Source organism: Chlorocebus sabaeus, chromosome 1, assembly GCF_047675955.1.
Source record: "Chlorocebus sabaeus isolate Y175 chromosome 1, mChlSab1.0.hap1, whole genome shotgun sequence".
Classification (NCBI taxonomy): Eukaryota; Metazoa; Chordata; class Mammalia; order Primates; family Cercopithecidae; genus Chlorocebus; species Chlorocebus sabaeus.
In genome coordinates, this window is record NC_132904.1 from 78,393,810 (window position 1) to 78,406,597 (window position 12,788).

Here is a 12,788-nt window from a genome sequence, read left to right on the forward strand (position 1 = left end):
CTTACTGAAAGAAGGATAAAAGGAAGAAAGGAAGGAAAAAGGGAAGCAGAAAGGAGTGTAACAATTGACAATACGTCTAAATTAAACAAAACTAATCTCTTCAACATGGGCTTTCTTATCAAAGCAGTAACTCGTCGTGGCTTTACTGCTAGGAAGTATAAGTAGGGAAATGAATGAATGATGATCTGCCATTCTTTTGTTACTACTCAGATTTATTTTATTTTTTTCTATTTTTTACTTCAGGGTTATGTGAAAAGTGGTCTGAGTTAGAACACTTTTGGAGAAGAATACTAACTTCTAGAATGCACTGCCATCTCCTAAGTAAAAAGCACCACAGCCTGGCTTCTACTTTGGCAAGTGTTACATGAATAAATCTTTTCAGTTCTTATGAACAACTTTAATTATTAAACTGCATTCACTTCATTTCTGTGGATTGTTCTGCAGATGAGCTAAGTTTTATTTGTTTTCAGCCTAAAATACAAGATATTATCTTTCACAATATGCTGTGTACTCAAAAACTGCAGCAATTTTTTTGATCACTTCAGTATTGGCATATTAACATCTAAATTCAAAGCTGAAACAATGAATGTGTTAAGAAGGCAATTTGACACCTTCCAAGTTCTTCCTTCCTTCAGCTGCACATCTTAGAAAACCAGCAGCATTTGTGCAAACATACGTTTCATTTGTCAAGCTTCAGTTCATGGGGTCTTTCTTTGACCTTTGATTACCATTTTGGGCCTTGGTCTCCGAAACCAGCCTTGAAAGGATAATGTGGGCCAGGGGTCAGGAGTCAGTCAGAACAGCTTCAGTTATCTAACATTATTTTTTTTTAATAAAAGAGAAGAAAAATCCAATGTCAACATATAAAGTTGTTGATTAACTATTTTGGAAGGTGGGGTATGTATTCTAGTACTCCAAGTTCTGCCTCATATCTTAAGACTAGAGAGTGTGAGAAGTTTACACAACTAGGTCAAGATAATCAGTTAAGAACTCTTAGGTTTTAACAGATTGAGGAATGATACCAACTTGTATTTCTGTGAACTTTGCCTAATACCGTGTGTCACTCTGTGCCACTCCTTTTACAGAGCAGGCATGTGCATCATCCTGGTTCAGGGGGTCTCTATTCCTTCCAGGATGAAAATCAAACTAGGTGACAAAGAGTCAAGGCCCCTCACGAGTCAGCCCTTGCCTACCTGGTAATACTTGGTACACTTTTTATGCATTTCAGCTAAACTGTTTGCTGTCTTTTACAAGTGTGCCATTCATTTCAGCATCTGTTCCTTTAAACAATGCAATCTCATTTTTAAAAGAGAAGATTGGATTTCTTATTAATTCTTTTCTGCCTCTGAAATCTATTTTTCTCAGAATCCAAAATCTCATGAGTAAGAGGAAGTGAGGAAGCAGACATCTGTTATAAACATATACAGCCTTATTTTTCATAATCTCCAAATTCTCCATTCCATAAACGCCAGCTTTAGTGCCTCACATCAAGAAACTAGAACAATTCTTTATCAAAAATTGTTTTACTCTGTTTCACTTTCAAGCATATACCATATCCCCTCTGTATTTATTAAATCCACTATTTTCTTCCTTCAAGATCCAGCTATCACCACATACTAAAGACCCTCCATTCTACAGGAAACTCTACTGTAGTTTTGCCTAATGCAGAAACCATTTTGTTTGTATTTGCATTCTATCCCTTTCAAAATGTGTCCAGCTCCCAGTGATATCAGTGCTTTACACTCAGTAGTTCTATAGTAAGTTTTAAGGTGTCTTTAACTTTGTCTTGCTTGAAATGTTCACCCAGCTTTTGCTCAAGTTTTAATAGCTGGGAAATTCTCAAGGCATATTTTATTAATCCTTTTTACTAATTCATTTTCTACTGGTACTTTTTGGAACTTTCCCACTCTTCTGTTAGGAATAAGCTCTCCTTCTAATATGATCCCAATGCATTTTAATGCATTTATATTATTTTATTTGCATATATATGTATATTTATGTGTGCATATATGTGTATATATACATATAAATGCATGTATGTATAGGTGTGTGTGTGTATACACATATATTTCCATACTTGCATTCTTTGGTAACATTTTATCTCTTTAAGGGAAAAATTTTTGTTTATCATTTTTATATCTCCAGTCAGCAGTGTTAGTACAGGTCTTGGCACTGATATGTATTAAATCCAAAGTTATTGATTAGATGAGTCTTTAATTTTTTTCATAACACCACAGCATAATTTAGTGTTGCACTGCATCTTGGAAAAAGATAATAAAAATTTTTTAGGTGAGGCAACATGGAGTCTTTTTACCAAAATTATTTAACTCATTCTTAAGTCCATTTGCTTACCACAGCTAGCTGTTTGTAACAACTTTATAATACCAGTAAACAAATGTAAAATACACTGGTAATCATTGCCTGAGTACTTTTAGCCCTTTCACAGATTCACAGATAAAGAGAGATGAAGCTAACAAAAAATATGTTCAGAGTCTAATAGTTGTAAACAACGATATTTCTGAGATATTGTTGTAAATAGTCCTGAACAATACATAGGTATATATAGACACACACATCTCTTGCCTAAAATAAAATTAAAAAGGTGAGAAATAAGCGTAGGGAAATGGGAAGAGGAGAGAAAAACAATATAAGGAGGAACAAAAGAAGGAAAGCCTCCCCCAAAGTTACATCTCTTCAGTTATTTGAACATCAATATCTACGGTGATATTTTATTGCTAAAATTAGAAACATTAATAAACGTTTATTGAGTCCTTGCTATGTTCAAGGTAGTAAATTTGATGAATTAGACAAATTAGTCTTTGCTACGTGGAATTATTGATTTTTGTTTTCCAAAAATAGAAGGCCTAAGTAAATATAATTAGCTTGTGTGGTTTGTATTGTTTTTAAAGATCTAGAGCACCTCCTAGAATTGTCTCTCGTATTGTCAATGTATTTGTATTTTTTCAAAAAGTATAGCATTTGGTAATGGTGAATTTAAAAGGTTACGGTTTATACCTAAGCAACAAATATCTTAGTGAGAAGAATCTATATCATAAACATTACTTGTATTGCCAAAGAAGACCACAAGTTGCAGTAGCTGTAAGAAGAACGAAGCTGCAGCTATGACATTATCTATGATACACATGACCGTCCAACTTTGCCTCACCTGGATGAAATGCCTAGAGATTGAGTTCATTTTAAGAACCGCACTTGCAAAATGAAGTACTATGTAGGAAAATGCAATGCAGGAGATCTAGAAATGAGTAGCCAGAGAAAATGAGGGGCCTTTCCACCATGCTTTCTGAGGAACATTTGGTATCTCAGAGTTCCTTTACACCGAAGAGAGAAAAATCTTGTGTTTCATGAAAACATTAATTTTTTTTAAGATCCCAGGTGAGGTAAGAAAAATAATAATGGAGAAAGGCAATATATATTCTTAATTTGATTCTGATTTTAAATGAATTTTCCCACATTGAGTGAATTACCATGGGAGATATCCATTGTTGCCCTGTTAACGGAGAATAGTTTAGAGAAGAATTAGAAGAGAGGACTTCGTGTTTTTCTTTTTTTTTTTTTTTAATTTTACTTTAAGTTCTGGGATACATGTGCAGAATGTGCAGGTTTGTTACAGAGGTATACGTGTGCCATTGTGGTTTGCTGCACCTATCAACCCATCATTGAGGTTTTAAGCCCTGCATGCATTAGGTATTGTAATTTTTAAGCTTCAAGGGACCTCAGAGGTCATCAGATTATAATATATCAAACTTTTCTTGCCCTTACATCTGGATTAAAGTCAAACATTGTTTTAACAAATATCTTTCTGGTGTTTGGAGATAGGAGATTTTTTTTTTAATGGTGTAGAAATTAAAGGCCCTAAAATAAACTGGTTAGTTTCTCCATATTACAAATTGTTATAGCCAGGACTCACTGTCCTCATATGTCTCCATTACCCAGCTCCTAGAACAAGCCCATAAAATATGGTTGCAACCAGCTGAACTCCTGGACTCATTCTATTGCTCTTCCAGTATTGTAATTATACAGGCAACATTCTCCAAGATACTGGAAAATCTCACTCCCTACTCAAAATAATTTCAAGAGATCTTTTTTAAGTGCTTTTGTTGGTTTGCTTTTACAGAATTGACCCATTTTAGCATTAGAAATCTCTGATGCTATTTATTACCAAAGATCTTGCATGGATCTGAATCTATTGACCTGAATTCATTTCTTATTTTTCTCACTATCAGTTTCTCTCATGACTAACCATCTTCTTCTTGGACAATGGCAACAATTCTTCAGTTGCCATCTCCAGTCTTTTCAGGTTACTCCATGAGACTATACCATACCATGCTCTTATGTAAAAACTATCAGTCTACCCACTGTCTACAGGTAAAATCCAATCCTCCAAGCATCACACACCACAAACATTTACCACACCTCTTAGCTTTTCCTACCCTGTTTACCTTTACTAGGACTTTTATCTTTAACTTGTGTTTCTGTGAACTATTCATACTTTATGGCATAGTATATATGTCATGCTTCTGTGAAAATTACCCTTTCTCTCTCCTCAGAAGTAAATTTTATATCTCCCTCCATTGTTTTTCCATGGAACTTTAAAATATTTTCTTTCCTTAAATTTTGAACTCTTTGGTTTGTCTTTGTGTTTGCCTGAGATCTGAACATATAAATAGGTTGTATTTGTTGAATTAATAACTTTTTGAAAGTCTAAGATAAACCAACATGATCACTAAAAATAAAAGCTTTAAAAAAGTCCATCTTTCTCATTTCCTCCACAATAATATTTATCTTGCATTAGTTTCTATTGCTGCATGCTTTTCCATAGTTTCTTTTTAAAAAGCCGACACTTTCTTTCCATATTCTGAGTGAGAACGAAGCATAAAACAGATTTTGTAGACCTTTTATTATACTGAAACTGAAGCTAAACAATGCATGAAAAAAATGTTAGTTGGCAACCTTTGATATTTTGTAGTTATTTTATGTTCTAATGTTCAACCCTCTACATGCCCAAGTTAATTTCTAATAAATTTGTAAATATTGCTTCTACTGTACGTATTACCATAGTACTGAATATTTTAAGCTGCTATATAAGATAATAATAAGGCATGGTAAGCCAACACAAAGAGTAAAATGCATATTATCAAGGCTATATAGCCCATTAAGTGCATTTCTTTTCCCAAATCTGGTTGATAGCATAGATGACCAACTGTCCACAATTTCTAACACTCTTTGTTCAGCTAGGTAAACACACTTCTCTCACGTTCTCAGTTACTGCCTTTTATAATCTCTGTCTTCTCCTCCTCCTCCTCCTTTCTTTTCCCCTCCCCCTTCCCCTTCTTTTCCTTCTCCTCCTTCTTTCTTCTTCTTCTTCATTTTGGACAGAGACAGGGTCTCTCTCTGTTGCCCAGGCTGGTCTCAAACTCCAGGGCTCAACTGATTCTCCTGCCTCAGCCTCCCAAAGTGCTGGAATTACAGGTGTGATATACCGTGCCTGCAAAATTGCTGTCTTCTATCTCCCTTTGACGCTAGTGGAAAACGTACTAGCTTTTATCGTATCATTGCCCCAGAGACATCATCATCCAGTTCTCAGTCAATGTTTACTAGGTATTCACTAGCATTCAAACAAGTTGCATCAAATGAAATAAAATCTCTATTAAAATCACTTTAAAAACAACTTACAAAGCAACAAGAATATAATTAAAGGTACAGTGGGGAGGAGGAGATAAAGGGCCAGCTAGTAAAAAGATTGAAGTATTAACAGAGAGAAGCAGCAGAGATCATGTTGCTACCAAATAAGTAAAATGATGCATTCTGGCCTTCACTTCCTCCTTTAATACTCCTAAAGTAACTACCATACAACCATGTCATTTACTCTCCAGAAACATTTTCCAGTTGACCTCATTCTATCATGTGACCTTTTTCCCACACAGTTCTACAGACACTACCCCTTTTTTTCAGAAACTTTCAGAAAGATCAATCACCTTTATTCTGTTTCCAAGGTGCTCTCAGGCCAAAAAGTTCTCTTCCTTCTGAATGGGTGTGTTAGGAGCTGAACTGAGACCACCTAAAATTCACAGGTTGGAATCCTAACCACCAGTTTCTGAGAGTGTGACTGTAGTTGGGGACAGAGTCTTTAAAGAGGTAAAGTTAAATGAAGTCACTGGGGTGAAACCTAATCCCATATGATTGGTGCTCTTATAAGAAGAGCGTGTTAGGACAGCCACATACAGAGGAAGGACAATGTGAAGACACAAGGAGAAGATGACTATCTGCAAGTCAAGGAAAGATGCTCTCAGCAGGAGCTCACCCCGCAGACATGGACATTTTGATCTCAAACATCTAGCCTCCATAATTGAAATAAAATTAATTTTTGTTTTCTAAACCACCAGGCTATGGCAGTTTGCTATCAGCCTAGCCAACTAACACAGAGATAAAGAGTTTTTTGTTGTTGATCAAAAACTTTTTTAAATTGTTATGTAATTAATTTTTTAAATTTAATCTCAATGTTTATTGACACTATTAGTATGATGTTCGCAGCTCCTCTCTTATCCTTTAAAATAAATTTTAACCAACCACAAAAGTGCTGCTAATTTGCTAGGGCAATGTGAGAACAAAAGCATATCCTTCAGTCAGCAAATACTGAATACCTGCTTTGATCAGGAAAAGTACAAAGCAAAGAGATGGTGTAAGTACTTCCTGTCAGGATCAAAATCTAAAAGAGGAGGAAAAACTTAGCAATATAATGTAAAATTAAAATTGTTGTATGGTTTCTATTTTGCTTTTCAGAATTTGGGGTAGGTTATGAACAGAAGAGAGATCAAAGCATATACTACTGAATTACAAACAACAAACAACTCCCCCAAATTTATTATTTCACGGCAGAAACAGACTTGTGTTTAGAAAACAGCTTAATATCTTGTTGCAAAAATTTTTTTAAAAAGCTAAAAAGGAAGAATAAAATTAAAGAAGGAAAAAACTAGAAGGACAGACAGAGAAATAAGAAAATGAAAGGGATGGGTATAAAGAATACCGTTTCACCACATCATATGTAAGGAAATTACATAATTAGCAGAAAATTCAAAAGATTCATGATACCCCCAGGCTGTCTTCCCTTAATGACATTTTTATATGGTTTCCGGAATGGAATGAATTTCCCACCAGTTTTCATTTGTTCAAATTCTTCTTTTTCAACAAGTTTCAGCTCACATGGCCTGTCCTCTATGGAGCTTTCATTAATATATCAGCAAATTACTTTTCTCCTTGTCATCTCCTTTTGCACAGTACTTTGGACGTATGTATCCTAGAGTTTACTAAACTACATTACAATTACTGATTTGCATGCCTTTCTCTTCCGTTAGGCTGTAATAATAATTTAAGTCTGTAAAAATTACTTAAAGTCTGAAATAATAATTCAGAAAATAAATGACGGGAATGACATGTAAGGAATAGGAAAGCAGCTATCTTTAGAGCTCAGGCAGGAGAAAAGAACAATTTTCTTGAACACTTCATGATGGAAATACATTTCAGATGAATTCTGAAGTAATATGGATAGACTGAGTGGCAATTTAGGACAGTCCTTCATTCACCAAATATTCATTGGGAACATATATTTGGGTTAAGCACGGGGGATTGCTTGGAAGTAAATTTATAATAGACTAGTGAGACAGTAAAAATAATTAAAATAAAAATGGAAGGAAAACATATAAAAATGAATGTAAAGGTAAGTTCTGTTTTCCTCATTGTCTGCAGTACATATGTACCACCTCATTGTTTTCATGCCAAGCTTCCAAACAGGCAAGTATTAAATCAATGCCAAACCTAACACTCAGGAAAGTTTGTTGAAAGCTGTACGGCACTGAGTTTTAAACTCAAATATTGAATATCTTCAATACTACTAAATTAGTATCCTTTAACGTTATTTTCAACCCTGATATGCATGTACACATTAAAATTTCATGACATGCGCACTTCTATCCATACATGTTTCATGACTTATTAGAAGGAATGATTGTAATGAACTTGTTTTAATAAATTTGCTAGGAAAGTGTCATTATGTTCCTGTTTTTACATTTTGAGTATTATAGTGAAGAAAGACTGGATAAAAGAACAAAGTATAAAAATGTGTCTTTTTGTGGAGAACCTCTCATATTCAAAGCACAAACCTAAACTGACCCCCTACAGTGTCCCTGTCAAGCAGATATTATTATCTTTTAGATTTGGAGAAATTAAGACAGATGTTTGGTGTCTTTGACAAATTCATAAAGCACATCACCATTGCACCTGTCAGGATATTGTATCCTGAGCTTGCCCTGCCATTCATTTGATGATCCTGCAAACATCATCCATCTTCTTTGATCTCTCTATCTGCACAATAAGTGTGTTATCCTAAAATCACTGAACACTTCCTAAAGCTGATTCCATGGTTTATTTATACATTTAATTATCTATCTATCTATGTCCCACTTTGAACTAGAAAATATTTTAGATGTCTAATTTATGTGTTACCTTATCCTTTCAATTAAAATTAAGTCACAATCCCAGAACTCAGAAATAGGAAACATTGAGACCAATGTGAATAACAAATATAATTTGTTTAAAAAAAATACAAAAAGCATCTATACATGTAACAACACAGTGACATATTTGGGCACTTCTGCTTTATGCATATGTATATTTGAGGGCCCTTTATAAAATAATATATGGTAACTGTCAACGTGTTTTACTGTATTTTTTTAATTATTAGGTTGGCACAAAAGTAATTGCTGTTTTTGACATTATAATAGTTCAATTAGAGTAGAATGACAATAACACCTCCACGTATTTATATAAAACAGTATAGTTTTAAAATTGTTTTCAAATGTTTATTTGTCTTGGGCCTAACATTTTGAACCCTGTAAAAAAAAAGATCACTTTTTTGTCTTATGCCTGATTTGCAGTAAGATAAAATAAATTCCAGTGAATGTAAATGCAGTATCTAAATCCAAGACTTTCCATGAGCTATCATTAACTCTTCTCTGTCTCATTAGATCAATTCAGAAAATTAGAATGAAGGTGCAAATAATTTTTCAGAAATTATGTGTACCTCTGATTTATTTTTATTTGTGACAGTATATTCACTGTTCAAAAATTTAAATGCACATGCTTCTTTCTTTTGTATTGAATGTAAAGTCTTTGACACAGAATGCAGAGTCTAGATCATAAGATGCTACATTGAAACAGGAAGAAGGAAAGCTTGCTGTAAGGGAGGTTTGGCAGAAATGAAACACAGGGACTTGCAGTAATAGTGGTAAATGAATGCTCACCAAGCTGAGGTAAATGTTACAATGCAACTAATTAGGACAAGAGGGATGTCAGGCAGTAAATTGGGAGTGTCTCCCTAGTGCCTTCCTTGTCCTTCAAGAAGACCCATCCTAGATCAAGTCAAGAGACTGAAGTCACAAGGGCAGGATCAGGGTTACACAAACACAGACAGGCAGTAACTCTCACTGATATGTTTCCTTTGCCAAATCCAAAGGCAACCTCAACATCTGAACATCTGAGCCTGTATTTTCAACTTCCATGTGCCCAGACAGATTTAAACTACAGTTTCTGGAAATCATTAATTAAATCAAAGAGCCTGGAACTTTCCAATTCCAGCATTATGGATACTACTTGAAATTCTTCTGAAAGTCATCCCAATTTTCAGCTGTTAGTCTATTATACGTGTGATTTAACATATCTGGCAAATGGAGTAATGGGGTGTGACCACCACTTTTAGCATACAACTAAAGCCCATTTTGTGACACCTATAATGAGAAGCAATGACATGTGACTCTTATGTGCCATATTATGCAATATTACAAATTATGTGTCTGCCTTTCTGATAGATTAGGCATAAAGACATAACCTCTTCCCTTCATTATTATCATGGCAGATGCCCCTTTTTTACCATGATCCAAATCAAGATTAGGTAATAATAAGAAATCAGTAATAATACAAACAGCATAATGATATCATAACAATGAATGACATAATAGCTAACCCATACGTGGTGTCTATTATATGCCAGCCATTGTTCCAAGTGATGTATTATATTATAAAAGATATATATATATATAAAAGGTAATACCTTTTATACATACATACACCTTTTATATGTATAAAATTGCATACATGTAAACATACATCTTTTATATATATAAAATTTTTATAAATACCTTATATATATACACCATATATATACACATATACCTTTTATAATATAAATAGCAAGATATTTGGGCTTATACACTTTAAATGAAGGGTCATTGCTAACAGTTTTATAAACCACTTTTCTATCTTAACAGTATATTAAATATGTTTTTCTATATCATTAGTACACTACCCGAGAACAGTGGTTCTTTAAGGGCAAGAAATGAAGAGCATCTGCTAGAATAACCTGTACCCACATTTCTGAGCACAAGTAGTGTACACTAAGTATGGTCTTGGTGAATAACTCTGGCTGGTAAGTGTATTTTGAAAAATTTCCCCAGAAGATTTTATTGTCCATTATACACACCTCCCAACCCTCTTACCCCCAAAACTTCTATTTTATAGTAATTTTAGTCAGTACATTTCATTGAATGGATATGAACTAATCATTTCTCTATTGTTGTGCACTCACATTTCTGCAAGTGTATTATTATTGTAAGAGCACTGTGATAAACATCCTTGAAACTACAGTTTTAAATTGTTTATAATTTATTAGTATTGTTATGAGAATCAATTTAAAAATTGTGAAGAATTCTATACCTCTCATACACACTTCCAAATGCCCTCCATTAGCAATTCTTTTTTAAAAAATAATGTCTGTAATACCCCCAAATTGCCTTTATTTTTGTAATAAAAATGCATCTTGGCAACTAATTTGAATTTGATTATTAAATATTTGTCCAGTTTATTGACCTTCTATTTTTTCTTAAATGACATACTTGTATAAGTATTTTAGAAACTTGTTTCTTACCGTATTTGGCTTTTGAAATTGTTTAGATTTTTCATATATTTTATATATACCAAAATAATATATGAAAAATAGCAAAAATATGTAGCAAAAATATATGCTATTATATGCTACTTAAAATAGTTTCTTAAGAGTTAATATGCACCATTTCATAATATCTTTGAGTAATGTAGTGAAGCTAAATTTATCCTAATTTTCTGCCTTCTTTAAAAACATATAAGAAAGATTTAATAAAAGGTCTTGCTAAAATTTAGAAGTATGGAAGCCTACACAGTATGGTGGAACGTGCCATTGGGTAATATTAGTTATTTTATTCTCATTATAAAAAATAATTAAAATAAAAACAATATTAAAGGTGAAATTATTTGATATTTTTATATTTCCATTTTCTGTATTTATCTTGCTAAGAATTTTACATTTTGAAAAGTTTTTTTCTTGATATTTCTTAGAGTTCAAGCACATCCTTTGGACTGACCTTTTCATTTATGGACTCACCTCAAAGTCCTCACTTAGTAAAATGAAAACTAATAGCACTAGTTGGAAATGGTGTTAAAAAGACAGAGAAAGTACAAGGGCTTTCTTACGGCTTTCTTTGCTCCAGAGGTTCTATGTGCTCTGTATCATTTATCCATTTATTTATGTATTTATTCAGCAAATATTTCTTGGAAACTCTTTAGCATATACCTTTCTTGTTTTGTTTTTTTCATAAATGGTGCTAAAACAGATCTGTTGTGAGAAGTATTGATTTAATATAAAGTGAGAACAATGACACTCCTAAGACATAATACTTGACTGCTGGTAGGTTTCTTTTTCTAGCTGAATTCCTCTTGCGCCCTGGCCTAGAAGTTCATAGTATATTTTCTCTGCCAGAACTGTAGCTTTTCCACATGCCTTTAGAAAACGCTGAATACTGTGCCATTGCATGCCAAGATTCAGTGGTGTTCTAATTTGCAAAACTGAAAGAAAGTTATGCTTGCAACCTAATAAAAGTCCTTCAATTCTAAAGTAAAATAAAATAATAGAATTTGTCTCTAAGTATTTTCTACTAAACTTCTTTGCCAGGGTAATTCCAATTGTAGAATGCATAACATGTTTTGATTTTTTTTGTTTGTTTGTTTTGCTTTGTTTTTGAGAAGACAACCATTTTGTTACTAACAAAATACAAATCCATCATTAAACACTGAAACCAAGTTTGTTTTTAGCTACAATGGGATGTTCATTCATTGTGGAAATTTAGCATTTAACTTTGTCTTGCTTTGAGGATTTAATAATTTTAGAAAAGCCATCCTGAGTTTAAGTAAAAGTTAAACTTTTCTACTTTTCTATCAGGATTCTACTATATCCAACAAAACCACTGAAACTAAGCAAGATTAGCCTAAAGGTTGAAGCTGTATGGCTATGCATTATATGACTTTATATTCAAAGATGATCTTATCAATACAGAAAGCCATCCCTATAGATATCATGTCAGGGACAATTCTGTGGTTAGGTCTGCGTCTATCCTCAGTTCTCATGGTCTCTTTGGTGATAGCACAAACCATGTAATAGAGCTGCTTGCCTTCAGCATAGAGCCATGTTGGCCAGTCATATCCAGACCCTTGGTGCTACTCCCTGATACTGTTCATTTCCTCTGGTTGTTTGTATTTACCATCCCCAGAGGCTTAGCTTCTGTGAACCTTTTCCATTTTCACAAACACTAACGCCAAGCTGTCTTTGCTCACATGCCAGATTGCTTTTCTTCTTCTCTCTAGAAACTGAATTTCTTCAACACCTTTTGAGATATTTATACAAGACA